The following is a 26,587-nucleotide window of genomic DNA, read 5'->3' on the forward strand; positions in this document are numbered from 1 at the left end:
GGGAGGCAGGTGTAGACCACTTACCCCTGCTGCCTTGGCCCTTTCTGGTCTGCCCACCAGAAGGAGCAACTTAAGGACCTGCATCGTACCTCCTCCCCAAGCACCTAAAGCCCTAGAGCAGACAGTGGCCGTGTAGAGCGGTGCACGGACTGTCAAGGTCCAGTGGAGGAATGGAATTGCCTCTGCATCCCAAAGGTTTCAGGGTGAAAACAAGCAACTGAACTGGATCTTGACAGATAAAATCAAAGTCTACTGTGAAGGGAAGAGGACATCTTATGTAGACAGAAACTTGTGCACAGGCATGGGGGGGCACCGCTGAGGATCAGGGGGCGCTCGGGGCCTGATGAGCCACCTGGGGTGTGGGAGGCACAGCCGAGGATGAGTCCAGTGCTGGCAGAGTTGACCTTCCATGCGGAAGCTGACCCAGATGGAGGGAACACTCAGTGGCCCTTGAAGGAAGCTGGTAGTCTCCCCTACCCAGGGAGGTAAGGGGCTGGGCTTTTAGGAGGGAGTCGGGTCCATCTCATGTGGCCACACGCTTCTCCTTGAGAGCCTTTACAGCAGGGGAGCAACTTGGCCCTGTCCCACCAAGGTAGGTCTTCAAAGCACCAGCTCTGTATCCTTGGCCCCAGGGTTCACTCACTCACTGCTTACCCAGCAAGTCTGACTGCTCAGCCTGGAGAGTAACAGTCCTCGCTCTTCTAACTTTGGTTCCCCTTGTTCCCTCTGAATCCCCTGAGCTCCAATCAGACCAGCCCCCTCACGGTTCCCCAGACTCACCGGGTAGGTTCTCACCCTGCTCCTTTGCAGCCTAGAGTGCCTCTTCCCCAACACTTCCAAACCCCACCAGTCCTTTAAACACATCTGTCACCCAAAAAGGCAGAGCCTGAATGTAGAGGAGAGAGTAAGATGAGCTTTGATGTTAGGGAGTCCTCAGTTTAAATAAGGCCTCTAAGACACATAAAGCCATGTGGTTTTAATCATTTCATTCCTCCAAGTCTCAGTTTTCTCAACTATAAAATGCAGAAAATATTGCCTGCCTCACAGGTATGCTGCTGCTGCTGCTAAGTCACTTCAGTCGTGTCCGACTCTGTGCGACCCCGTAGAAGGAAGCCCACCAGGCTCCCCCGTCCCTGGGATTCTCCGGGCAAGAACACTGGAGTGGGTTGCCATTTCCTTCTCCAATGCATGAAAGTGAAAAATGAAAGTGAAGTCGCTCAGTCGTGTCCGGCCCTTAGCAACCCCATGGACTGCAGCCTACCAGGCTCCTCCATCCATGGGATTTTCTAGGCAATAGTACTGGAGTGGCTTGCCATTGCCTTCTCCAGCCTCACAGGTATAAGAAATAAAAATAAGAGAAAGTACATGATTGCACCTGACTCCTAATGTCATGCAATAATACTCAGCTCACCCTCTCCAGTAAGCTTAGCATCGGTTCTTCCTCCTCCAGGAAGCCCTTCCTGACTTCTCCAGCCAGTCTCCAATGATGGAGACTACCTTTCGGCAATCTGGATCGCTGCTTGGTATGAGCCTATTTCACACACTCTCCACCCCACTGAGTCCCTAAGGATCACTGGGGTGATGCTCTGAAATCACTACGGGCCTAGACCTGCATTCACTTTGACTATGAAAGGAGGAATTAAGTTAGGCTGGGCAGAAAGAACACCATTCTCTCGTTAAAAGGGCATAACTCCAGGAGGCTGAAGTCCCCTTCAAGGGATCCTTGCCTTCTTGAACCAAGTAAAAGTAAGACATTTTGATCTGTTATCTGGATGTTTGTCCAACATTTTAAATTTTTCCAATTTTCTAAATATCCATTAGAAAAATAACTAAATTATCAAGATCTGAATTCAGAGCATCTTTTAATCCCTCCCCCATTGTTAGACTTACCACCTCAATTAACTGCTACACCTGTGCGATCTAAAGAGCTCTACGGGAGAGAATGGATACATGTCCATGTATGGCTGAGTTCATTTGCTGTCCACCTGAAACTGTCACAACATTGTTAATCAGCTATAAAAAGTAAAGTAAAACCACTCAGTCATGTCCGACTCTTTGCAACCCCAGGGACTATAGCCTACCAGGCTCCTCTGTCCATGGGATTTTCCAGGCAAGAGTACAGGAGTGGGTTGCCATTTCCTTCTCCAGATCTTCCCGACCCAGGGATTAAACCCAGGTCTCCCACACTATAGGCAGATGCTTTACCATCTGAGCCACCCTGGAAGTCCTCGTTAATCAGCTATACTCTAATATAAAAATTAAAAGTTAAAAAAAAAGACAGCTCTAAAATGACAGAAGACTGTGTAAAATAAAGAGCACTGTAAATTTTAAAAGGTAGCAGGAGGGGATTCTCCCTCAGTCAGGCTGAGAGGCCAGAGCTGTGGGGTCAGAGGTTGGTCTCTTAGAGCCAACCCTACTGGGGGCCGTGGGAGCCTGTGTTTCTGATGTCCTCTGCCTGTCTTGGCCTGGCAAGGTGGGAGAATACAGGTGTAGGTGAGTGAGGAGGGCATCCTTCCCCTCCCTCAAGGCTCACCCACTCTGAGCTTGGTGTCAGGGCTGAGGTCAGGCCAGGGCCCAAAGACGCGGGCCTTCGGCAAGGCTGCTGTTGAGTCCCAGACTGGTGGCCACTCAAACCCAAGGGCCAGTGGGCTGGGGATTTAAGGACGAGGGTAGTGCGGAGGGGAGGGGAGCACACAGATTAGGGGCCTTGTGATGAGGATTTACGCAATGAAGAGTGGCTGGCAGCCCCGGCCCAGCCCTACTCATTTCCTAGGGCTGTCATAACAAAGTTCCACAGACTGGGTGGCTCCAGTGACAGAAATGTATTGTCTCAGTTCTGGAGGCCAGAAGTCCAAGATCAAGGTGTCCACGGGGCTGGTTCCTAGGGAGGGCTGTGAGGGAGAGTTTGTTCCGTGCTCCCTCCTGACTTCTGGGGGGTCGCTGCCATCCTCGGCGTTCCTCAGCTTATAGACACGTCGCCCCCATCTTTGCCTTTATCTTTCTGTGGCATTCTCCCTGTGTGCCTGTCTGTGTGGGTCCAAGCTTCTCCTTTTTATAAAGTTACCATTCCTATTGGATTAGGGTCGTCCTAACGACTTCATTATAGGGCTTCCCAGGTGGCTAAATGGTAAAGAATCTACCTGCCAATGCAGGAGATGCAGGGTCAATGATTGCTGGGTCGGGAAGATCCCCTGGCGGAGGAAATGGCAACCCCCTCCAGTATTCTTGCCTGGGAAATCCCATGGACAGAGGAGACTTGCAGGCTGTAGTCCATAGGGTTGCAAAAAAGTCGAATACAACTGAGTACACATGCAATGACTTCATTTTAACTTGCTCACTTCTGTAAAGACCCTATTTCCAAATAAGGTCACATTCTGAGTGGCTAGGGGTTAGCAATACCTTTTGGGGGAACACAATTCAACCCATACCACCACTCCATGAGCCCACCTCACCTCCAAGCACTGATAGAGGAAGTCAAGGAGGAGGTTAATATATACTGAACTCAACACTGCTGCTGCTGCTAAGTCGCTTCAGTCGTGTCCGACTCTGTGCGACCCCACAGACGGCAGCCCACCAGGCTCCCCCGTCCCTGGGATTCTCCAGGCAAGAACACTGGAGTGGGCTGCCATTTCCTTCTCCAATGTGTGAAAGTGAAAAGTGAAAGTGAAGGCGCTCAGTCACTGTATTTGAAACAGATAACCAACAAGGACAGGGAACTCTGCTCAATATTCCGTGACAACCTAAACCAGAAAAGAATTTGAAAAAGAACAGACCCATGTATATGTGTAACTGAGTCACTTTGCTGTACACCTGAAATGAACACAACGTTGTTAATCAAATATGCTCTAATATAAAATTTACTTATATGTATGAACAATATGAGCATATATAGTAATCTCAGGCATCTCCTTTGTGATGTGGCTTCGATGGGACACAGCAGGTTCACATTTCATTTCTTCCATCACATTCTTTTTCCTCCCACCAGTCTATCCCTCGCCACCAAAATCTAAGTTGATAACAGGCAACCCTCAGTCACAGAAAGAGCTGGAGGAGGCTCGACTCCTGCCTCCCACTCACTCCACTGTGGTCCTTTCTCCCCTCTGGGTCTTTAGCGTCACCACTGTGACGTGAAAGGACTGGATGAGAAACAGGTATTTGGAAACTAGAACCAGGAATAGGGCAGCTGTGAGGAGCATCACAGGAGTAACTCGGTCCAAATCATTGATCTGCAGCTCACAAGAGATTGGTTATTTTCCATGAATCAGAACAGACTCAATATTATTTTTTTTTAATTTATTTATTTTTAATTGAAGGGAATTGCTTTACAGAATTTTGCTGTTTTCTGTCAAACCTCACCATGAATCCGCCATAGGTATATATATCCCCTCCTTCTTGAACCTCCCTCCCATCTCCCGTCCCATCCCACCCCTCTAGGTTGATGCAGAGCCTCTCTGAGTTTCCTGAGACCTACAGCAAATTCCCGTGGGCTATTATTTTACACACGGTGAGGTCAGTTTCCGTGTCACTCTCTCCACACATCTCACCCTCTCCTCCCCTCTCCCCACGTCCATGAGTCTGTTCTCTATCTCTGTTTCTCCACTGCTGCCCTGCAAATAAATTCTTCAGTACCATCTTTCTAGAGTCCGTATATATGCATTAGTATACAATATTTACCTGGAGAAGGAAATGGCAACCCACTCCATACTCTTGCCCGGAAAATCCCATGGACAGAGGAGCTACAGTCCATGGGGTCGCAAAGAGTCGGACATGACTGAGCAACTTCACTTTCACTTTGCTTCACAATATTTATCTTCCTCTTTCTGACTTACTTCACTCTGTATAATAGACTCTATGTTCATTTCTTATAATAAGGTCAATTTCAGTCACTTGAATCCACATTGCCTTTCTGAGTAAGAAAAAGACAGGGTTATGTGGCGTGCACTGGGAGTTTTTCACAACCCAAGGTCATCTTATCTGCAGCCCATGGGAGCAGCGAACATCATGAGCCACACATAAACAAAGCCGGGAGCTGGTGGGCTGGGTGATGTCAAAACTTCTTCCCAATCTAATGTGCTGACTCACTGACCACTGGGTTGCTGACCTCATGAATTTACCACTGACCTCCAGTGCCTTCAATGGGGGGGTGGGGGCGGTCCTTCATTTCCTTTCACACTAACTTCAACTTGACTACTGATGTTTCCAGGAAAAGGTATTCCTCTCAGGATTGTTACAGCTTCTTTTTCCACGTTATGGTTTCTCCCACCAGCTCCAGCTCAGATGTCAAGGACCACATAAGGCTCAACAGTTCTGCCCTTCCCACCCAAGCACTGCAGTCACCTACTGATAGCCACCAGGCTGGTCCTGAGAACGTTCTTCTCCTATTCCTCCAGCTGACTGAATTCCAGAAGTCTCCGGCCAACCTGAAGATTGTCTCAGTTCAGTTTGGTTCAGTCGCTCAGTCGTGTCCGACTCTTTGCGACCCCATGAATCGCAGCACACCAGGCCTCCCTGTCCATCACCAACTCCTGGAGTTCACCTAAACTCATGTCCATCGAGTCGGTGATGCCACCTAGCCATCTCATTCTCTGTCGTTTCCTCTAAACATCGGCCACAGTCTCCTGGGTGCTAGACAAGATACTCCAGGTGGTCAGAATCCAGATTATCACCTCTCTTGTCTCAAAATTTCTACCTCTATTAATGCAATCTAGGCTTACGTTAACTTTTCTATTTTCTTCTCTCTTTCATATATAGAACCATATATGAATAATATATGGTTCTATATATACTATTATGGAATATAATAATATTCTATATTATTAGGGGAAATAATAAAGGTAGTAATGCATGATCATTATAGACAATGAGATCCCACCATCTAGGGGTAACAACTGTTAATATTCAGAAGTGATTCCTTCCAGACACTTCCATGTATATATTTAAATAAAATCTGAATAAAGGTGTAACCATAATTTTGTATTCTGCTTTTTTTTTAAGTTTACATTAACTCATAAGCCTTTTCTTCATGTTATCAAGTATCCTTTGGAAACCACTTAATGTCTTTATCATATGGTTTTATCACTAGACAGCATGTTAAAAATCAGAGACATCCCTTTACTGACAAAGATCCATATAATTAAAGCTATGGTTTTTCCAGTAGTCATGCACAGATGTGAAAGTTGGACCATAAAGAAGGCCGAGCACTGAAGAATTAATATTTTTGAACTGTGGTGCTGGAGAGGATTCTTGAGAGTCCCTTTGACAGCAAGGCGCTCAAACCAGTCAATCCTAAAGGAAATAAACCATGAATGTTCATTGAAAGGACTGACTGATGTTGAAGCTGAAGTTCCAATACTTTGGCCACCTGATGCAATGAGCCAACTCATTTCCCTGACGCTGGGAAAGATTGTGGGCAGGAGAAGGGGGCAACAGAGGATGAGATGGTTAGATGGCTTCCTTGGCTCAATGGACATGAATTTGAGCAAACTCCAGGAGATAGTAAAGGACAGGGAAGCCTGGCATGCTGCAGTCCATGGAGTCGCAAAGTATTGGACATGACTTAGCAACTGAACAACAAAAATTATCTACATAACCATGACTCTAATGTTGGATTTTTAGATTGTTTGCAACTAATTATCCTCCATTATAAATTTGGGCTTCCCTGGTAGCTCAGCTGGTAAAGAATCCACCTGCAATGTGGGAGAGCTGGGTTTGATCCCTGGGTTGGGAAGATCCCCTGGAGAAGGGAAAGGCCACCCACTCCAGTGTTCTGGCCTGGAGAATTCCATGGTATAGTCCATGGAGTCGCAAAGAGTCGGGCACAACTGAATGACTTTCAAAAATTCAAATAAATTGTACTGTGATGTGTATCTCTGTACATGTTCTCCAAGTTGTCTATTTCCTGAAAAGAAAGACATTCTAAGAAGTGAAATTACTGGGTCAAAAGGTATGACATTTAAACTGTTTAAAAGTTAGGGGCTTTTTTCTGATTGTGAAAGTAATTCATTGTGGATGATTCAGAAAAGCACAGCTAAATCATAAGAAGTAAACTACCTCTGAGGGTGTAGAGAAAGTGGAGCCGAAACGACTGAAAGTAGGTGCTCATGGGTCCCCTCCTCCATTCTGAGCAGCGAGGTGACCACCCTTCCCCTACCCTCTGGAGCTGAGTAGAGGGTGGGAGCGCCATAAAGAACATGCAGGAATGAAACAGAAGTTACACGCTGAATGGTGAGACCCTCAGCCATCTCCCCCGAGCTGGCTCCCAGAAGGCTGGTTGATAGATAAGACTCCAAGAAGAGGATCTGATCTAGACAACCAGGCAGGGGAGGCTCCCTGAGGAGGTGAGCTTCAGCACCTGAAAGGTGAGGAGGAAGGCTCCAGGGAAGAGATGGGGAAGAGCATCTCAACGGAGGGAACAGCTGAAGAAGAGAGGGGATCCATATAGTCGTTCAGGATGGTTTTAGATGCAACACAAGCTTCTTTCTGGTAAAAATGTCTCATATGTTCAATAGTATTGTATGAAAGTGTCCATTTCAAAGCACTCACACTAGCACTATTAAAATTGTTTACTCCTTTATTAATTATTAATCAGGAAAAAATATATCATCTTTCAATGAATAAGCCTTGATCAGTAGTGAGCCTAAAGATTTTAAGATATACATCTTTAACGTGTGTTTCTTCTGTGATTTTTTTTTTTTTAGCCCATCTTTCACTCGGGTTTTCTGCTTTCTGATCAATTTGTGTAACTTCTTTATAGAGAGAAAAATTCAACTCTTAATCTGGTATATTTGTTATTTTAAAAATTTCCTGGGACTTTCCCGGTGGTACAGTGTTTAAGAATCTGCTCTTCCACTGCAGGTTCTCCTGCTTGGGCAAGTAAGATCCCACGCTCCACAGGGCGCCTAAACCTGTGTCACAGCTACTGAACCCACACATTCTAAAGCCCGCCCACCGCAATGCAGAGCCCACGCACCGCAAGGAAGGCCCTGTCTTTGCTCCCATCTCAGCAAAGCCCAGTCAAAAAAATTCTCAGTGTGTTATTTTGTCCTTTTTAATTTCTATCTAGTCAAATACATCAGTTTTTTCTTTTTATTATTAATTTATTTTTTTATTGAAGGATAATTGCTTTACAGAATTTTTTTGTTTTCTGTCAAACCGCAACATGAATCAGCCATAGGTAAACATATATCCCCTTCTTTTTGAATCTCCCTCCCTCCCATCTCCCGCCCCATCCCACCCCTCTAGGTTGATACAAAACCCATTTGAGTTTCCTGAGCCATAGAGCAAATTCCCATTGGCTATCTATTTTACATGTGGTGATGTAAGTTTCCACGTTACTCTTTCCATACATCTCACCCTCTCCTCCCCTCTCCCCTTATCCATAAGTCTGTTTTCTATGTCTGTTTTTCCATTGCGGCCCTGTGAATAAATTCTTCAGTACCATCTTTCTAGATTCCGTATATATGCGTTGGTATACGATATTTCTCTTTCTCTTTCTGACTCACTTCACTCCATATAATAGGTTCCAGTTTCATCCACCTCATCAGAACTGATTCAAATGCATTCTTTTTACAGCTGAGTAATATTCCTTGTGTATATGTACCACAACTTCTTTATCCAGTCATTTGTCGATGTACATCTAGGTTGCTTCCATGTTATGGCTATTGTAAATAGTGCTGTAGTGAACAATGGGATATGTGTGTCTCTTTCAATTTTGCCTTCCTCAGGGCATATGCCTAGGAGTGGGATTGCTGGGTCATACGGTGGTTTTATTCCTAGTTTTTCAAGGAGTCTCCATACTGTCTTCCATGGTGGCTGTATCGATTTACAGTCCCACCAGCAATGCAAGAGCATTCCCTTTTCTCCACACCCTCTCCAGCATTTACTGTTTGTAGACTTTTTGATGATGGCCATTCTGACCGGTGTGAGGTGATATCTCATTAGTTTTTTCTTTACAATAATCCTCACTACACAAATTTGTGATATCAGCTTGACCATATATTACATTTTTGTACATAAAATGGCCTATTTCTGGACTACCTAAAATTCTGTTCCATCAACCTATCAAATTAAATAATACTACCACCCTTTTCATTAAAGTAGCTTTGTAACACATCTTAATATTTAGTAGAATACTTTCTACCAAAGAACTGATGCTTTCGAATTGTGCTTCTTTCTTGAGAATCCCCTGGACTACAGAGAGATCAAACCAGTCGATTCTAAAGGAAATTAACCCTGAATATTCATTGAAAGGACTATTGCTAACGCTGAAGCCCCAGTACTTTGGCCACCTGATGTGAAGAGTCGACTCATTGGAGAAGACCCTGATAGTGGGAAAGACTGAATGTAAAAGGAGAAAGGGGTGGCAGAGGATAAGATGGTTAGACAGCATCACTGACTCAATGGACATGAATCTGAGCAAACTCCAGGAGATGGTGGAGGACAGAGGAGCCTGGAGTGCTACAGCCCATGAGGTCACAGTCAGACATGACTAAGCAACTGAACAACAAAAAATTGTTTTTACTTTTCTTGAGAATCTTGGAAGCCAGGTATGTATTCTCCAGGCAGATGTTTGAAAGAATCTTCTATGTGGAGTCCGACAGATCCAAAAGAAAAGACCCACAGAAGGAGCACTAGGGTTCCCGAAGGAAACTGAGAGCTAGATGATCATGCAGTGAAGGCCGCAGTCAGGAAGCCCCACCCGTTCACCCAGAGCCACCAGTCAGTGACCCTCTCTCCAACACGAGCACACAGCCAAGGGGGTCAGGCATTCAGGGGAAACATCCTGTATGAAACAGAATAAAGTTTTCTAGAGGTTACAGATTATGGATGGAGATTAAAACTTCTTTTAACTATCACTGCTTTCTTTAGAAAGATAAAAGTGTATTGCAGCCTTGAAAAAAAGTGACGATATGCTAAAGAAGAATCATGCAGAGGACAACAAAATCAAATTCTTGGGAAAAAAAAAACAAAATTTGTTGTTTCTCAGTCACGTCCAGCTCTTTGTGACCCCATGGACTGCAGCATACCGGGCTTCCCTGTCCTTCACCAACTCCCAGAGCTTGCTCAAAGTCAAGTCCACTGAATAGGTGATGCTATCCAACCTTCTCATTCTCTGTCATCCCCTTCTCCTCCTGCCTTCAATCTTTCCCAACTTCAGGGTCTTTTCCAGTGAGTTGGCTCTTCGTAATGTCTATCTCTTTGTCTTTTACTCTATTTTCTGGGGTGGTTGCCTAGCTATCTTCCAAAATATTTATTGAAGTTTTCAATTCTACTACTATCATAATCACACTACTACCACTTCAGTAAATATTTTGGAAGATAGCTAGGCAACCACTCCAGAAGATAGAGTAAAAGACAAAGAGATAGACATTACAAAAGTTTAGCTTTTTTATTGTTGTTGTTGTTGTTGTTAAAGTTAGAAGACCAACTAACAGGAGTTCTAAAAAGGGGAACAGAAAAAAAAGTGAAAGGAATCAGAGAAAATCCTAGATTGAGAGGATTTTCAATCAGTAGTGCCCAGCTCAATGGACAATATAGGTCCTCTGTATTGTCTGAATATTTTCAAAACACAGAAGACAAAGAGATGGGCCTACAGATTTCCAGAGAAAGACAAAACACAGTCTCAAGAATCAGAATGGCATCACACTTTGCAACAATACCAGAGGCTACAATAGTAGAAAAGGAATCACAGCCTTCAAAATTCTGAGTCCAGTGATTTCCAAGGTGAAATTCTATACCCAGGACAATGACCAACAAAACTAGACTATATGCTCTGCAACTGTTTTAACAGCAGATTCCCCGAAGGCTTGAACAGACTCGCTATAAAGCCAGTTGGACTCAAGGCCACCTTTGTCATCCTTTAAAATTTTTTTCACTGTCACTCAGTGACTATCTGCCTATTCAAAATTTTCTTCTCCATGAATCTACCTTAGTAATTTACATTTCTGCCACAAAAATTACCTGTTTAATTGTTTGAGCAATCTTTCGTCATCAGACCATATATTCTCACTTTGCTTACACTTCAACTAAAAGCCTTAGTAAAATTGTTCCTAGGCTTCTTTGTGTGCCATACAAGAGAGACATTTCATAATCAGGGTCATGCTAGTTTGGCAAAATATAATTGGAAAGCTTTCCAGCTAAAACCCTCAAGTGTTTTACATGTGGGCTGCCACTAAGCTATTACTAAGCCTGAGCTCCTGTAATTGTGAATCTGAGAATTAAAAATGACATATCTGACATCTGCACCAGGGAAATGCCACCATGTCCACTTCAGTCCATTGCTCCAACTGACAAGAACCGTCCTCTTAAATCTGGATTCTGTCATCTGGAGTATTAGCCACTTCTAGCGTCCATAAATTGGATTTATTTTTAATCTGTCAAATCTGAGAGTTTAATGCAATTAAATAGCCTTTCCTGGTGGAGACTATGTTTATTCCAGGATCTATATGTTTGGGGTCTTTGTTAAGTGGAAAATGTTGTTTCTAAAAGGCATATCCTAGGACTTCCCTGCGAGCCCAGTGGCTAAGACTCCACACTCCCAATGCAGAGGGCGCAGGTTCCATCCCTGGTCAGAGAACTATTAATAAATCCCACATGCTGCAGCTGAAGATCCCTCATGTGGCAACTAAGACCCAGCACACCCAAATAAATAAATACTTTAAAAAATAAAAGTAAGTATATGAAAGGCATAGCCTTTGCTCCGCCCCCTCCAAAGGTGAACCTGAGAGTGCGGGGACCACCTTTGCTCCGCCCCCTCCACATGAACCTGAGAGTGAGGGGACCAGACTACCCAGGCCATGTCCTGGGCTCAGTGAACAGTGGTCAGTCCGGCCTGGCTGTGACCCAGAGGAGCTTAAAACCAGAAACAGAAACTCAGCGTAGGGAGGGTGAATTCCCATAAGGGGGAATGAGGGGCAGACACAGGAGACCAAGCCCAGCACACAGCCCAAAAGCATGAGATGTGTTAGGTTAGGACCATAGTGCACAAGCCAAGTGTTAGCCATGGGAAGACCCATTCCCAGCAGAGAACAGAGCTCAATAAGTCAGCGAGCCCAGGATGGCTTCCCAAGATTAGATCTAAAGAGGCCTCCAGACAGACTCAGGAGATGACCACAGAGTGTGGTCAGAGCCAAACACACCTAAACTAGAGATAATGAGGATAACCAAGCAAGAACTTAACATCCCAGCAGAGACGTCAGTGGGAGTTTCGACATTATTTCCAAATGTAGCTAAATATACCATTGGGTTTTAACATATGTGTTAAAAAGCATTAAATATTGACATATTTGAAACATTATACAAATTTTGTAACTCTCTCTATACAATTATTTGCTAAAGAATACACAGAAGAACTATAAAAAAAGATTTTCATGACCCAGATAACCACGATGGTGTGACCACTCACCTAGAGCCAGACATCCTGGAATGTGAAGCCAAGTGGGTCTTAGGAAGCATCACTACAAACAAAGCTAGTGGAGGTGATGGAATTCCAGTTGAGCTATTTCAAATCCTGAAAGATGATGCTGTGAAAGTACTGCACTCAATATGCCAGCATATTTGGAAAACTCAGCAACGGCCACAGGACTGGAAAAGGTCGGTTTTCATTCTAAGCCCAAAGAAAGGCAATGCCAAAGAATGTTCAAACTAGCGCACAACTGCACTCATCTCACACGCTAGCAAAGTCATGCTCAAAGTTCTCCAAGTGAGGCTTCAACAGTACATGAACCGCAAACTTCCACATGTTCAAGCTGGATTTAGAAAAGACAGAGGAACCAGAGATCAAATTGCCAACATCCGTTGGATCATCAAAAAAGCAAGAGAATACCAGAAAAACAACTACTTCTGCTTTATTGATTACGTCAAAGCCTTTGATTGTGTAGATCACAACAAACTCTGCAAAATTTTTCAAGAGATGGGGATACCAGACCACCTAACCTACCTCCTGAGAAATCCATATGCAGGTCAAGAACCAACAGTTAGAACTGGACATGGAACAACAGACTGGTTCCAAATTGGGAAAGGAGTACATCAAGGCTGTATATTGTCACTCTGCTTATTGAACTTATATGCAGACTACATCATGAGACATGCTGGACTGGATGAAGCACAAGCTGGAATCAGATTGCCGGGAGAAATATCAATAACCTCAGATACATAGATGATACGACCCTTAGGCAGAAAGTGAAAAGGAACTAAAGAGCCTCTTGATGAAAGTGAAAGAGGAGTGAAAAAGCTGGCTTAAAACTCAACTTTCAAAAAACTAAGATCATGGCATCTGGTCCCATCACTTCATGGCAAATAGATGGGGAAACAATGGAAACAGTGACAGACTTTATTTTCTTGGGCTCCAAAATCACTGAAGATGGTGACTGCAGCCATGAAATTAAAAGATGCTTGCTCCTTAGAAGAAAAGCTATAACCCACCTAGAGAGCACTTTAAAAAGCAGAGACATTATCTTGCCAACAAAGGTCCGTCTAGTCAAAGCTATGGTTTTTCCAATAGTCATGTGAGAATTAGACTATAAAGAAAGCTGAGCACCGAAAAACTGATGCTTTTGAACTGTGGTGTTGGAAAAGACTCCTGAGAGTCCCTTGGACTGTAAGGAGATCCATCCAGTCCATCCTAAAGGAAATCAATCCTGAATATTCATTGGAAGGACTGATGCTGAAGCTGAAACTCCAATATTTTGGCCACCTGATGCAAAGAACTGACTCACTGGAAAAGACCCTGATGCTGTGAAAGATTGAAGGCGGGAGGAGAAGGGGATGACAGAGTATGAGATGGTTGGATAGCATCACCGACTCTATGGACATGAGTTTGAGAAAGCTCCAGGAGATAGTGATGGGCAGGGAAGCCCTGGCATGCTACAGTCTATGGGGTTGCAAAAAGTCAGACACGACTGAGAGACTGAACTGAACTGATCCTCAGGGGAAACTATTTAACCAGAGCGTAAGCTACTGTGGGCTTCCTAGGTGGCGCTAGTGGTAAAGAACCCGCCTGCCAGTTCAGAGGACATAAGAGAAGATCCCCTGGAAGAGGCATGGCAACCCACTCCAGGATTCTTGCCTGAAGAATCCCACAGACAGAAGATTCTGGTGGGCTATGGGCCCTTGGGTCGCAAAAAGTTGGACACAACTGAAGCGACACAGCAAACACATTACCTGCTGGAGTTTTATCAGAGCCTAACTGACCGTCGCACAGTCGGACACGACTGAAGCGTCTTAGCAGCAACAGCAGCAACTGACCTGTGAGGGAAGGAAAATATTCAGCTCCAATCCCCTACTGCCAACTTGTCTCACCAAAGGGAGGCAGGGAGGAAACACATGAGAAGAACTTGTGAGGCTCGCAGTCCAGAACCTCATTAAAAGACTGAGACAATCATAGGACTACAGAACACTTCCCTTGTCCCCACACCTCCCCACCACATTACTAAAGTTCCCCTTACCTAGTACATCATGACCAGCTAGCAAGAAAAAAGTGTGAGACATACTAAAAGGCAAAAACAGTTTGAGGAGACAGAGTAAACATCAGAACCAGATACAGATATGATGGCGATGTTGAATTTACCAGTCTGGGAATTTTAAATAACTATGATTAATATGATAAGGGCTTTAGTGAATAAAAGAGATAAGATGCAAGAACAGGTGGTCAATGTAAGCAGAGAGACAGAAATGCTAAGAAAAGATCAAAAAGAACTACTAGAGATTTTTTTAACAAAACAGTATGATAGAATTAAAGAATGACTTTGAGGCGTTTATAAGTAGAATGCACACAGCTGAGGAAAGAATCTCTGAGCTTAAAGATAACACAATAGAAAATTTCAAAACTGAAAAGCAAACAAAAAACAAAAAAACTTGAAACCAACAACAGAATAGAATATCCAAGAACCATGGGATAACTACAAAAAATACAATATATACATAAAGGGAATACAAGAAGAAGAAAAAGATAAAAGAACAGAAGGATCATCTGAAGCAATAATGACTCAGAATTTCCCCAAAATTAATGTCTGATACCAAACCACAGACCTAAGAAGCTCAGGGAACAATAAGCAGGATAAAGGTCAAAAATACTAAAACCAGGCAAGTGTGGCATCACTGATTCAACAGACATGAGTCTGAGCAAACTCCAGGAGACAGTGAAGGACAGGGAAGCCTGGTGCGCTGCAGGCCGTGGGGTTGCAAAGAGTCAGACACGACTGAGTGACTGAACAACACGGCAAGTGTGTGTTAGTCACTCAGTCATGTCCAACTCTTTGTGACCCCCATGGACTATAGCCCACCAGGCTCCTCTATTCACGGGATTTCCGAGGCAAGAATGCTGGAGTGGGTTGCCATTCCCTTCTCAAGAGTATCTTCCCAACCCAGGGATTGAACCCAAGTCTCCTGCATTGCAAGCAGATTCTTTACCATATGAACCACCAGGGAAAATAGCATATTCAAATTGCAGAAAGTCAAAAATGAAGAAAAAAATCCTGAAAGAATTCGGAAGGGAAAAACACCTTACCTGTAGGAGGAGCAAAGATAAAAATTACATCTACCTCTCCTCAGAAACTATGCAAGCAAGAAGAAAGTAAAGTGAAATAAACTCAGAATAGAGGATAAATACCTCAACATGACAAAGAATATCTACAAAAAAACCCACAGTAAACATACCTAATGGCGAGAAATTAGAAACTTTCCCACTCAGATTAGGAATAAGGCAAAGATGTCTCCTTTCTCCATTCCTTCTCAATGTCACAAGCAAAGAAGTCAAAAAGTTATGTCCAGGTACACACTACAAATGGATAACCAACAAGGACCTTCTGTATAGCACACGGAACTCTGCTCACTGCTATGTGACAGCCTGGATGGGAGGGAGGTTTAACGTTGTTCGTTAACCAGCTATCTTCCAATATAAAATAAAGAGTGTATATGCATGTAGAGGAGAAAGAACTACAAAAAAATACTTATGTCCACAAAGGGAAAAACAAAGAAACTTTATACCCACACAAAAACTTGCACGTAGATGTTTACAGCAGCTTTATTAAAAATTTCCAAAACTTGGAGACAGCTAAGATAGCCTTCAGTAGGTGAGTGGATAAACTGTGGCACATTCAGACAATGGATATTATACAGCACTAACAAGAAATGAGCTATTAAGCCAATGAAAGACATGAAAGAAACTTAAATGCTTATTATCTAGTAAAAGAAGTTAAAAAGCTTACATACTGTATGATTTCAACTATAGGACATTCTGGCAAACGTGAAATTACGGCGGCAATGAAAAAAGATCAGTGGTTGCTAAGGGTTAGAGAGGAGAGAGGGATAAATAAGAGTACCAATGATTTTAGGACAATTAAAATAGTCTGTATGATACTGTAATAGTGAATACATGTCCTTATACAGTTGTCAAAACCCACAGAATATACAGCAGGAAGAGTGAACCCTAATGTAAACTATCAACTTTGGGTGTTGATGATGTATCAGTGTAGGTTCATTAATTACAACAAATGTATCACTCTGGTTCCGGATGTTGATTAATAGTGGGAGAGACTGGAGGTGGGAAGGGGAGAAGGAAGGTAGTATACGGGAACTCTGTACTTTCTGTTCAATTTTGCTGTAAACCTAAAACTTCTGTAAAAATGATCTGTATTTTTTTAACTAAAATGGAAAAAATATGCCACACAAATACTAACAGATAGTTGAATGGTTATGTATACATCAGACAAGATATACGTTAGAACAAAGAATACTACCAGGGATAGGAAAGCATCTCATAATGTAAAGGCACCAATTCAAGGGAATTCCCTGGTGGCCCAGTGGTTAAGACACCACACTTCCATTGCAGGGGGTGTGGGTTCAGTCCCTGGTTGGGGAACTGAGATCCCACATGCCATACAGCGTAGACAAAACAAACAAACAAACAAATTTAAGAAGATCTTAAATGAGTATGCTGCTGCTACTGCTGCTGCTAAGTCACTTCAGTCGTGTCCAACTCTGTGTGACCCCATAAACGGAAGCCCACCAGGCTCCCCCGTCTCTGGGATTCTCCAGGGAAGAACCCTGGAGTGGGTTGCCATTTCCTTCTCCAATGTGTGAAAGTGAAGTCGCTCAGTCGTGTCCGACCCTTAGCGACCCCACGGACTGCAGCCTACCAGGCTCCTCCATCCATGGGATTTTCTAGGCAAGAGTACTGGAGTGAATGCACCTAATAACAGGGTCTCAAAATGCAATATTCCTAAAAAGAAAATAACTAGGTTGGAGGACATATACTACCTGTTTTAAGGACTTACTATGATTAAAAAGGTGTGGTATTAATATAGCAATAAACAATAGATCAACAGAATGGAATAGAAAATTCAGAAACAGATCTACACATATGTTGTCAGTTGCTTTTTGACAAAGATGTAAGATAAGTAAGTGAGGAAAGGATAGTTTCTTCATCAGATGGTCCTGGAACAATTGGATATTGAAGGGAAAAAGGAACCTGAGCCCTTACCTCACACCATACATAAAAATTAGCCCCAAGTAGGTCAAAAACCTAACCATGAGAGCTAATAATAAAAATTTCTAGAAGCAAAAAGAAGATAAATTCTCCGGTTGAGTAAAGTTTTGTTAGAACACAAAAGTACAAACCATGCAAGAAAAAACTGACAAATGGGATTTCATCAAAAGTAATAATTGAAATACATGAAAAGATAACGTAAGTAAATAAGGAAATGCAAGTTAAAACCATAATGAAATACCATAACAAAACCCACTCGGAAGGATGAAAGATTGATCATACCAGCCACATGGATGAATTTTAAAAACAAGCTGAGTAAAAAACACAGAAGACGAAAAGTTATGTAACTCCATTTACGAAATTCTGGAAATGACAAAACTTCAGTAAGAGAAAGCAGATTGATGGTTGCCAGTTTCCTGGGCTGTAAGTAGGGCACCATCTCTATTAGAACCTACCTCACAGGGCTGTTGTGAGGATTAAGTAAGAATTAAATGAGATAATCTCTCTAGGGAACTTCGCACAGACCTTGCACATAGAAAGAATTCAGTAATGGTTGTGAAGTGAAAGTCGCTCAGTCAAGTCTGACTCTTTGCGACCCCATGGACTGTAACCTGCCAGGCTTCTCTGTCCATGGACTTCTCCAAGCAAGAATACTGGAGTGGGTGGCTATTCCCTTCTCCAGCTATTCCCTTTTCCAGGGGATCTTCCCAACCCAGGGATCAAACCCAGGTCTCCCACATTGCAGGTGGATTCTTTACCATCTGAGCCACCAGGGAAGCCCTAGTGATTGTTCAGTTCAGTTCAGTGCAGTTCAGTCGCTCAGTCGTGTCCGACTCTCCGCAACCCCATGAATCACAGCACGCCAGGCCTCCCTGTCCATCACCAACTCCCGGAGTTCACTCAAACTCATGTCCATAGAGTCGGTGATGCCATCCAGCCATCTCATTCTCGGTCGTCCCCTTCTCCTCCCGCCCCCAACCTTTCCCAGCATCAGAGTCTTTTCCAGTGAGTCAACTCGTCGCATGAGGTGGCCAAAGTATTGCAGTTTCAGCTTTAGCATCAGTCCTTCCAATGAACAACCAGGATGGATCTCCTTTAGAATAGACTGGCTGGATCTCCTTGCAGTATAAGGGACTCTCAAGAGTCTTCTCCAGCACCACAGTTCAAAAGCATCAATTCTTTGGCGATCCGCTTTCTTCACAGTCCAACTCTCACATCCATACATGACCATGGGAAAAACCATAGCCTTGACTAGACGGACCTTTGTTGGCAAAGTAATGTCTCTGCTTTTTTTAGTTACATATATTTTTCAAAGCACTGATATTTTTGTGGCAGAGCCTGCTAGGATTCACCCATATCACGTTGTCAGCTTCTTCCTGGACACAGTGCTAGACCCCATTTCTAGCCTCTTTGCATTTGGGTAGAACAACACAACGAGTTCTTGCCCATATGTAGATGAAATGTAGATGAAAGTGATATGAGTTACTTGTGGGCGTGGCAGTTAGGAGTGGGTTGCCTTCCCCACGATCTCTCTGTTTGCTGGAGGATAGAGAGGATCCAGTGGAGGACTCAGACCCTAGAAGACAATGAAACTACAACATGGAAGAAGCCTAGGTCCCTGAAGGACTGCATAAAATAGCTCCCTCCTTCCCCCACTGGACTATGAAATAAGCAACAAATGAACTTTACCTGTATTAAGCCGTGGAGAGTTGTGTGTGTGTGTGTGCGCACACACACGCGCACATGTGCTCAGTCACTTAGTCACATCTGATTCTTTGTGATCCCATGGACTGTAGCCCACCAGGCTCCCTCCTCCATCCATCTTGCTGAGAATATCCCAGCAAGAACACTGAAGTGGATTGCCATTTCCTCCTCCAGGGAATCTTCCTGACTCAGGGATCGAACCCAGGTCTCCTGCATTGCCAGGAGGGTTCTTTACCACTGAGCCACCTGGGGAGCCCCATGGAGAGCTGAGTAGTTCTTTTTGCTGGTGTTATTGCTACAGCATTAGTCTGCCTGACTACTGAAATATATGTGTACCCACCCTCATCCTTCCTACTCTGAACACCACTCCCCAAAAGCCCTCAGCTTTCTATTCTTCAGTTTCCATCCCTTGCTCTATGCTCAACCTCCATCTTTATTTTTTCTTATAGTCCTTAGTCCAAAGTCATTGAAAGCCAAATCCCACCAACAATTCAAGGTTCTACGTAGTACACTGTATCTATAGGCAGCGAGGCACAATAAAATGAACATAACTTGGCATTTCTAAGTCTTAGATCCAATCTCTCTATAAATTAGCAGCACTGTGACCTTGGTTGCGTGACTCTTTCTCTCTGAGACTCAGTGTCCCCATCTGTAAGGTGGGAATACCAGAGTCCTCTTCAAATGATTGTTGTGAGGGTTAAACTAGGTAGCAGATGGTAGAGCCTATACAGCCTGATCCACCTGAGTCCTCCAAGTGAACCCAAAACTACTTGCCTCATCCCCAAGGGCTATCAAGGCTGGCCAGGCTCCCAGGAGCCAGCCTACAGTGCAGAGGTCTGTGAATAGGTGGGGAGAGATACTCCTGGCCCCAGGCAGGATAGCATCTGCTCAACCCCCTTCCTGAGCCCAAGGAAACAGTACTATAGACCTCTTACTGCTAACATTGTGGCTACCTTCTTTAAATCAGACACTGACAATAACACCAGCTGCTGCTGCTGCTAAGTCACTTCAGTCGTGTCCAACTCTGTGTGACCCCATAGATGGAAGCCCACCAGGCTCCCCCGTCCCTGGGATTCTCCAGGCAAGAGCAGTGGAGTGGGTTGCCATTTCCTTCTCCAATGTGTGAAAATGAAAAGTGAAAGTGAAGTCGCTCAGTCGTGTCCGACCCTTAGCGACCCCACGGACTGCAGCCTACCAGGCTCCTCCATCCATGGGATTTTCTAGGCAATAGTACTAGAGTGGCTTGCCATTGCCTTCTCTGATAACACCAGCAGCACCCATCAAGAACTAATGCTGGTTACAATCTATGGGATTTATTGTGGCATATGTTCCCCAGAAGAAAAATAAGATGCTAGAAGCACATTTCTTTTTCACAACAAGCCTGCTGCTGCTGCTGCTGCTGCTGCTAAGTCACTTCAGTCGTGTCCGACTCTGTGCGACCTCATAGACGGAAGCCCACCAGGCTCCACCTTCCCTGGGATTCTCCAGGCAAGAACACTGGAGTGGGAGGTACTTATTTTACCAATGAAGAAAGCAAAGTTCAGAGAGGCTTTAAGTAACCTGCTGAAAGTCACATAGCCATTAAGTAGCAAAGCTAGAAATTGAGCTGTTCATACGTTCAATCTTCCTTTGATTTATTCAACAAATCATTTCTGCTCTCTGCTCTGTGCCAGGCCCTAGGCAGGGCCTGAAGACACAAAGATGCAAGGAGACCAAGTACTCAAGGTGCTCACAGAAAGAGACCCCTGACTCATTAGCCACAGTCCCAAGCAGAATGGAGCCTGTGCAATGCTGATCCCGCTCTGGTCCCCTCCTCCCATTCTGCTACCTCCCAGACCTGTAGAACCCCAACAACAGCCCAGAGACATTTCCTGAGGCCACTATTTTCCTTGGCTCCGTGGTGGGAGACAATGTGTGCCCAGCAAGGTAGAAAACAAGACGGGGGAGGGAAAGCAGGCCTTGTAGCAACCTGTCCCTGTCGCTGGTGGGAGCCTGGAACAGACGGGGCTGCTCTGGTACGCACCCTCAAGCCCCTCCAGGCCATTGTTCCCGTGTTGTGACAGGGGGTTCAGCTGGGGCCTGCAGACCGGGGGCTTCCTCCCCAGCCCGCCAGCCTGCCGTGCTTGGACAGCTGGAGGAAACAGGCTCTGGGGAGCCAGCTCTCCACTCCAATAACAACAGGCTGCCTGCCCACTGGCAGCCTTGCTGGGGGCCCGGCCTGGAGCCAGAGAGGCCACCCCACTCCACCCCGCCACTGGCAAAACATGTTTTCTTGTTTTCCAAGGGGGAGCAGGAGGCTCATACCCATCCTGAGTCAACACGGGAGCTGATAAGCAGACAGGCCTGGCTGCCAGGGTGCCAGCTGGGGTGGTGGAGACAGGAGTAGGGCCAGGGCCAGGCCTACCTGGGAGACCATTCCGGCAAAAGGCCAGGTTCAGAGTCAGAAGGGGAACAGCGAGGCCCTGGCTGCTCCAGGGATAAAGCTCCCAACCTCAAATCTGCCTTTACTGAAAAGAGAGGACCTCAGGGGCTGCCAGGCTACAAGCACCATCACTGACTTGAGACACACAGCACACTGACCTTTGTGGGTACGAGTGCCCATCCACCAGTGCCTGCTTCTCAGCCAGCCTCTACGCCAGGCCTCCTACCAGCATCACCATTTTCAGTCCTCAGAGAACACGAAAAGTGAGGACTGCTGCCCATCACCTTTCTCAGAAGAGGAGACTGAGGTTCAGGGAGGCAAAGTGACACACCCAAGGCCACATGGTGACTGGTGCACATTTAGGATCTGAATCTACACTTGCCAGACCAGAAAGTTCATGTCCTTCTGATCACATTCTAAGACAGTCCTACAGCCCTTTGTATTCACAGGGGTCTTTAGCTCACGAAACACTTAACAATTTTACTGTATTACTTTCTTCCGGCTACAGTAGGAGCTGCTATCAACCTGCCATTTTTATCAGGAAGCTATTAGGGTCTTAGATTCTATATTCCCCAAAGCAGATCCTGCAGTAAAGTCGGTTATTCCGGAATTGATCCCAGGAAGCTCCTACAAGGGAGGGAAGAAGGAAACGAACTCAGGGTGACTCAAGAAGCTGGGACTGCTATGGGCAGTCGGGGCTCAGTCCTGTTGGAGACTCTGGGACACACACAGGACAGAATCGCGCCTAGAGAAACAAGGAAGCTGCAGTATTTACCCACTACTTCCACCCAGCTCTGGCTGAGAGCTAAGGTGCTGCTCCTGGTCCCTTAGCTCTCCAAGCCTTCAGACTGCCCCGTGAGGGTGCTGAGCACGGTCCTGCAACCAGAGAAAGTCCTCAGGCACAGAAACACAAGCTGACACAACAGTATGTGTGGGAATAGTCAGGGTCCAGAGGTCACGAGTGGGGTGGGCACTGACAGCCACTGTGACAGTTAGTAAAACGGGAAGCATCACTCTCATTTTGTAGACATAACCCCTTGTCCCCTTAGACTAAACCATCCCCATACGCTATGCATACAAGAGTTGTGGTCCCATAGGCCCCTCTTCAGCTCTAAGAGTCTGATTCTCATCAAGGGTCACAGCCCCTGCAGCCAACCCCAAAGGATTTGCACCCCATGAGGATATTTCAAGTCCCACCATCCTCAGCAATTCTCACCCTGCCCAGACAGAGCCCAGGTCCTTCGATTCCTCCCACTGCCGCCTCTGCCTTCCATCTCCACCCACAACTTCCCCTCCAAAAGGTTGGGATAGTATTTCTTCTCTTTTGGGGGAAGATGATCTTAATATTACTGTCCAGGAGCCATATAATCAGCCCCCCAATACCCCTCACCATTTTTCCCACCATGCCCAGGCTCTTGTTCTAAGAAGACCCATGGTGGGCTGCCCACTCGATGCCAGAGTGCCCAATGCAGACACACAAATAAGGCTGCAGCCCAGTGTTCTGCTACACAGATGAGGAAAAGCTCTGAAAGTCACAGGGTTTGTCCACCTTGAGAAATGGAATATTGCCTGCCATATCATTAAACAAAAGGTGTCCCAATCATCAGCGACTGCAGCCTTTCAACAGGAGCTGGTGAGCCCAGAGGAAACTCAGGAAGGAGAAGAATCCCTGACTTCTAATAGCCATCAGACTGCAGCCACTCCCATGGTAAACCCCGAGGAAACTTAAGATATGAAAATACAGGATACTGGTCCCAGATAGCTGAGGTGCATATCAAAGAAATTATTTCCATGAGCCCAGACTCTTGAACCTTCCCTTACATAGAAAAGCACTAGATTCCTTAAGATATCTGGTTTTAATTAACAATATCTTTTGACGATCAGACTATCTGCCCTTTTTTACAAAACTCCTATATATCCTGACTTCCCCCTTTGCCTCCTCAGAATAGTTCTCTCAGAATTATTTGAGGTGATGCTCCTGGGCTTAAAGTCATAAAAATTTCTGACAAATAAAACATAACTCCCAGGGACTCACCTGGTGGTCCAGTGGTTAGAAATCTGTCTTGAAATGCTGGGGACGTGGGTTCCAGCCCTGGTTGGGGAACTAGGATCCAGTGCGCTAAGGGGCAATCAAGCCCATGTGTCACAGTGAAGACCCAGGGCAGCCTAAATAAATAAAATAAACAAAACTTAAAACAAAACTCTTAACTTTTAGGATGTGCATATATTTTTAAGTCAACAAACTTTAACCCAGGACACTCCCTCCTGATTCCAAGTCTTTGGAAAATACAGGGTGAGCATCCTGTCACTTGAGGTTTGCAACAGATGCTAAAAAGCAGTGCTCTGTCTGCTTTGGTCCCACCATTGGCCCCTACATAGGGGTACAGCAACGTGGGGGAGGGCTTCCCTGGTGGCTCATCTGGTAAAGAACCCGCCTGCAATGTGGGAGACCTGGGTTCGATCCCTGGGTTGGGAAGATCCCCTGGAGAAGGGAACGGCTACCCACTCCAGTATTCTGGCCTGGAGAATTCCATGGACTGTAGAGTCCATGGGGTCGCAAAGGGTCCGACACAACTGAGCGACTTTCACTTTTCACAAGTGGTCCTCCCCACATGTGGGCAATAAAGGGGGGCCTTGTCTGTAGCAAATTTTAAAATAATAAAACTGGCTAGAACGCAGCCTGCTTTCCGTGTCTGCCACACAGTGGCAATTCTAGAGAATGCTATTGATGAGCCAGCACCCCTCCACCAAGGTGGACGGCTCCCACCCCGCCAAGGCATCAGCGCTCAGTGCCACTCCCCTCCCGCTGTGACTGTGACAGACATGACAAACCAGCCAGGTCTCCCCTTTCCACTGAAGTGAGGGGCTACCTCAAAACTCTTCCTCCGCACATTACCCTATGTATGCAATCCTGTTCTGAGCTGGCATCAGTCTGATCCCTGGCACTAAGCTCCCTGGCCCAGACCTTCTCCAAGAAAGGCTCCTCAGACTGTTCTCTGACTGGGGATCTAGCCTGAACCACAACCACTCTTACTTGACCCAACTCCCACCCCCTCTGCTTTCACAGTCCTCACTCAGCTTCCCTCATTGTCCTCTGCTCTATATTTGCTCTGCTCTTGTCCAACTGCACACCTGCTTCCTCCCCCACGGCACCCAGGGTCCTGGCCTGAGAATTCATACCGAAAATGCCTGGCCTCCAGCCAGTCTGCCTCTGGGCAGTGATCTCCTGATGCTCACACTGCACAGACCCACAGGGAGCACTGGAAGGCGACATCTCACCTGTTCACTGCGTCATCCACGTGCCCTCTGAAAAATCCCCTTAAGGCAGGTCTGGATTTGATGGTTGCTCATTATCTGAAGTTAAACAATAGCTGTGCTGAGGTTTAGGGTCTGTCTCCCTCCACTGGGAAATAAATTTCAAAAGGACAGAAACCTGGTCCACCTTACCCCCCGCTGCATCCGCCGCCTTGAGCAGTGCCTGGGACACAGGAGGCATTCGGAACCCAGCAGCTAAGAGAGTCAGATGAGTTTTCCTCAGCCCACACCTTAAACCCCCCTGGGGTAGCCTCTACCTCCGAGGCCCCTGGGCTCCTCTGCCCCTCTCAGCCACCCCACAGCCCCGCTGTGCCCTCCAGATTCCTCCCTGTGGTCTCACCACCCCTCTGGTTCCCTGAGATCTGCATCTGTCCCCAGCATCTGCTCAGCCTCTCAGGAGCCCACAGGATCAAAACTCAGAGGGTAGGAGAGCAGCGTATCTGAGCCCTAGCACCCCGGAATCAGTCTGATTCTTAACCTCTCCAAAGCCTAGTGTCATTTCATCAACAAAATAGCAAAAGTAGTAATACCCATATCAAAGGTTGTTACAGGGACTGAATGGGGAGCTAAACTGTCAGATGTGTAGTGAGCCCTCGGTAGCATTTACCATTATTATCACCAAGTTAATAATATGTTTTTTGTTTATTTTTTGGTTTGGGGGTTTCTTTTTACTTTTTCACTTGTTATCTTTTATTGGAGTGCAGTTGCTTTACAATGTGTATGTGTATATATATATATGTAACATCTTTTCTTTATATATATATATATGTACAATGGAATATTGGCCATAAAAATAATGAAATAATGCCATTTGCAGCCACACAGATGGACCTAGAGATTCTCATATTAAGTTGAAGCAAGTCAGATAAGTACCACATGATATCACTTATATGTTGAATCTAAAATATGACACTGCTGCTGCTGCTGCTAAGTCGCTTCAGTTGTGTCTGACTCTGTGCGACCCCATAGACGGCAGCCCACCAGGCTCCCCCGTCCCTGGGATTCTCCAGGCAAGAACACTGGAGTGGGTTGCCATTTCCTTCTCCAATGCATGAAAGTGAAAAGTGAAAGTGAAGTCGCTCAGTCCTGTCTGACTCTTCGCGATCCCATGGACTGCAGCCTACCAGGCTCCTCCGTCCATGGAGTTTTCCAGGCAAGAGTACTGGAGTGGGGTGCCATTGCCTTCTCCGAAATATGACACAAATGAACTTGTCTACAAAGTAGAAACAGACTTACAGACATAGAGAACAGATTTGTGGTTCCCAAGGGATGCGGGGGAGGGATGGATGAGGAGTTTGGGATTAGTAGATGTAAGCTATTACATAGGGAATGGAAAAACAACAAGGCCCTTCTGTATAGCACAGGAAACCATATTTAATGTCCTGGGATAAAGCAAAATGGAAAGCAATATGAGAAAGGATGCACGTATAAGTGAATCACTTCAGTTCATCAGAAATTAACACAACGTTGTAAATCAACTACACTATAATAAAACTTTTTAAATGAGGCTCAGAGACCCCCACCCCACCCCAGGAATCCGAGGAGGCTCAGCAGCGAGGGCTCCAGCTGAGGTGACACTGCGGACAGAAGACCAGGGCAGATGCGGCTGCAGGTGCCTCTCCCTGCAGGCTCAGCCTCCCTGAACAAGCCCTGCAGCGGCC

At 45.4% G+C, this 26,587-nt stretch overlaps 1 long non-coding RNA gene across 2 annotated transcripts; it reads right to left on the bottom strand.

The window, feature by feature from the left end:
* Nucleotides 1-4,439: 4,439 nt before the first annotated feature.
* Nucleotides 4,440-25,926, bottom strand: LOC129541419 (uncharacterized). Of its 2 annotated transcripts, XR_016037158.1 has the most exons (4): nucleotides 24,891-25,926; nucleotides 23,647-23,777; nucleotides 14,161-14,244; nucleotides 8,293-9,781 (listed from the first exon to the last, which is right to left on the bottom strand). It is a non-coding gene; the product is annotated as an uncharacterized LOC129541419 (long non-coding RNA). The 2 variants fall into 2 exon arrangements; XR_008682819.2 differs by lacking the exons at nucleotides 8,293-9,781; nucleotides 14,161-14,244 and adding an exon at nucleotides 4,440-6,285.
* Between the last annotated feature and the right edge of the window lie 661 nt (nucleotides 25,927-26,587).

Source organism: Moschus berezovskii, chromosome 4 (assembly GCF_049115385.1).
Source record: "Moschus berezovskii isolate FMDL1 chromosome 4, NW_MosBer_1.0, whole genome shotgun sequence".
NCBI lineage: Eukaryota > Metazoa > Chordata > Mammalia > Artiodactyla > Moschidae > Moschus > Moschus berezovskii.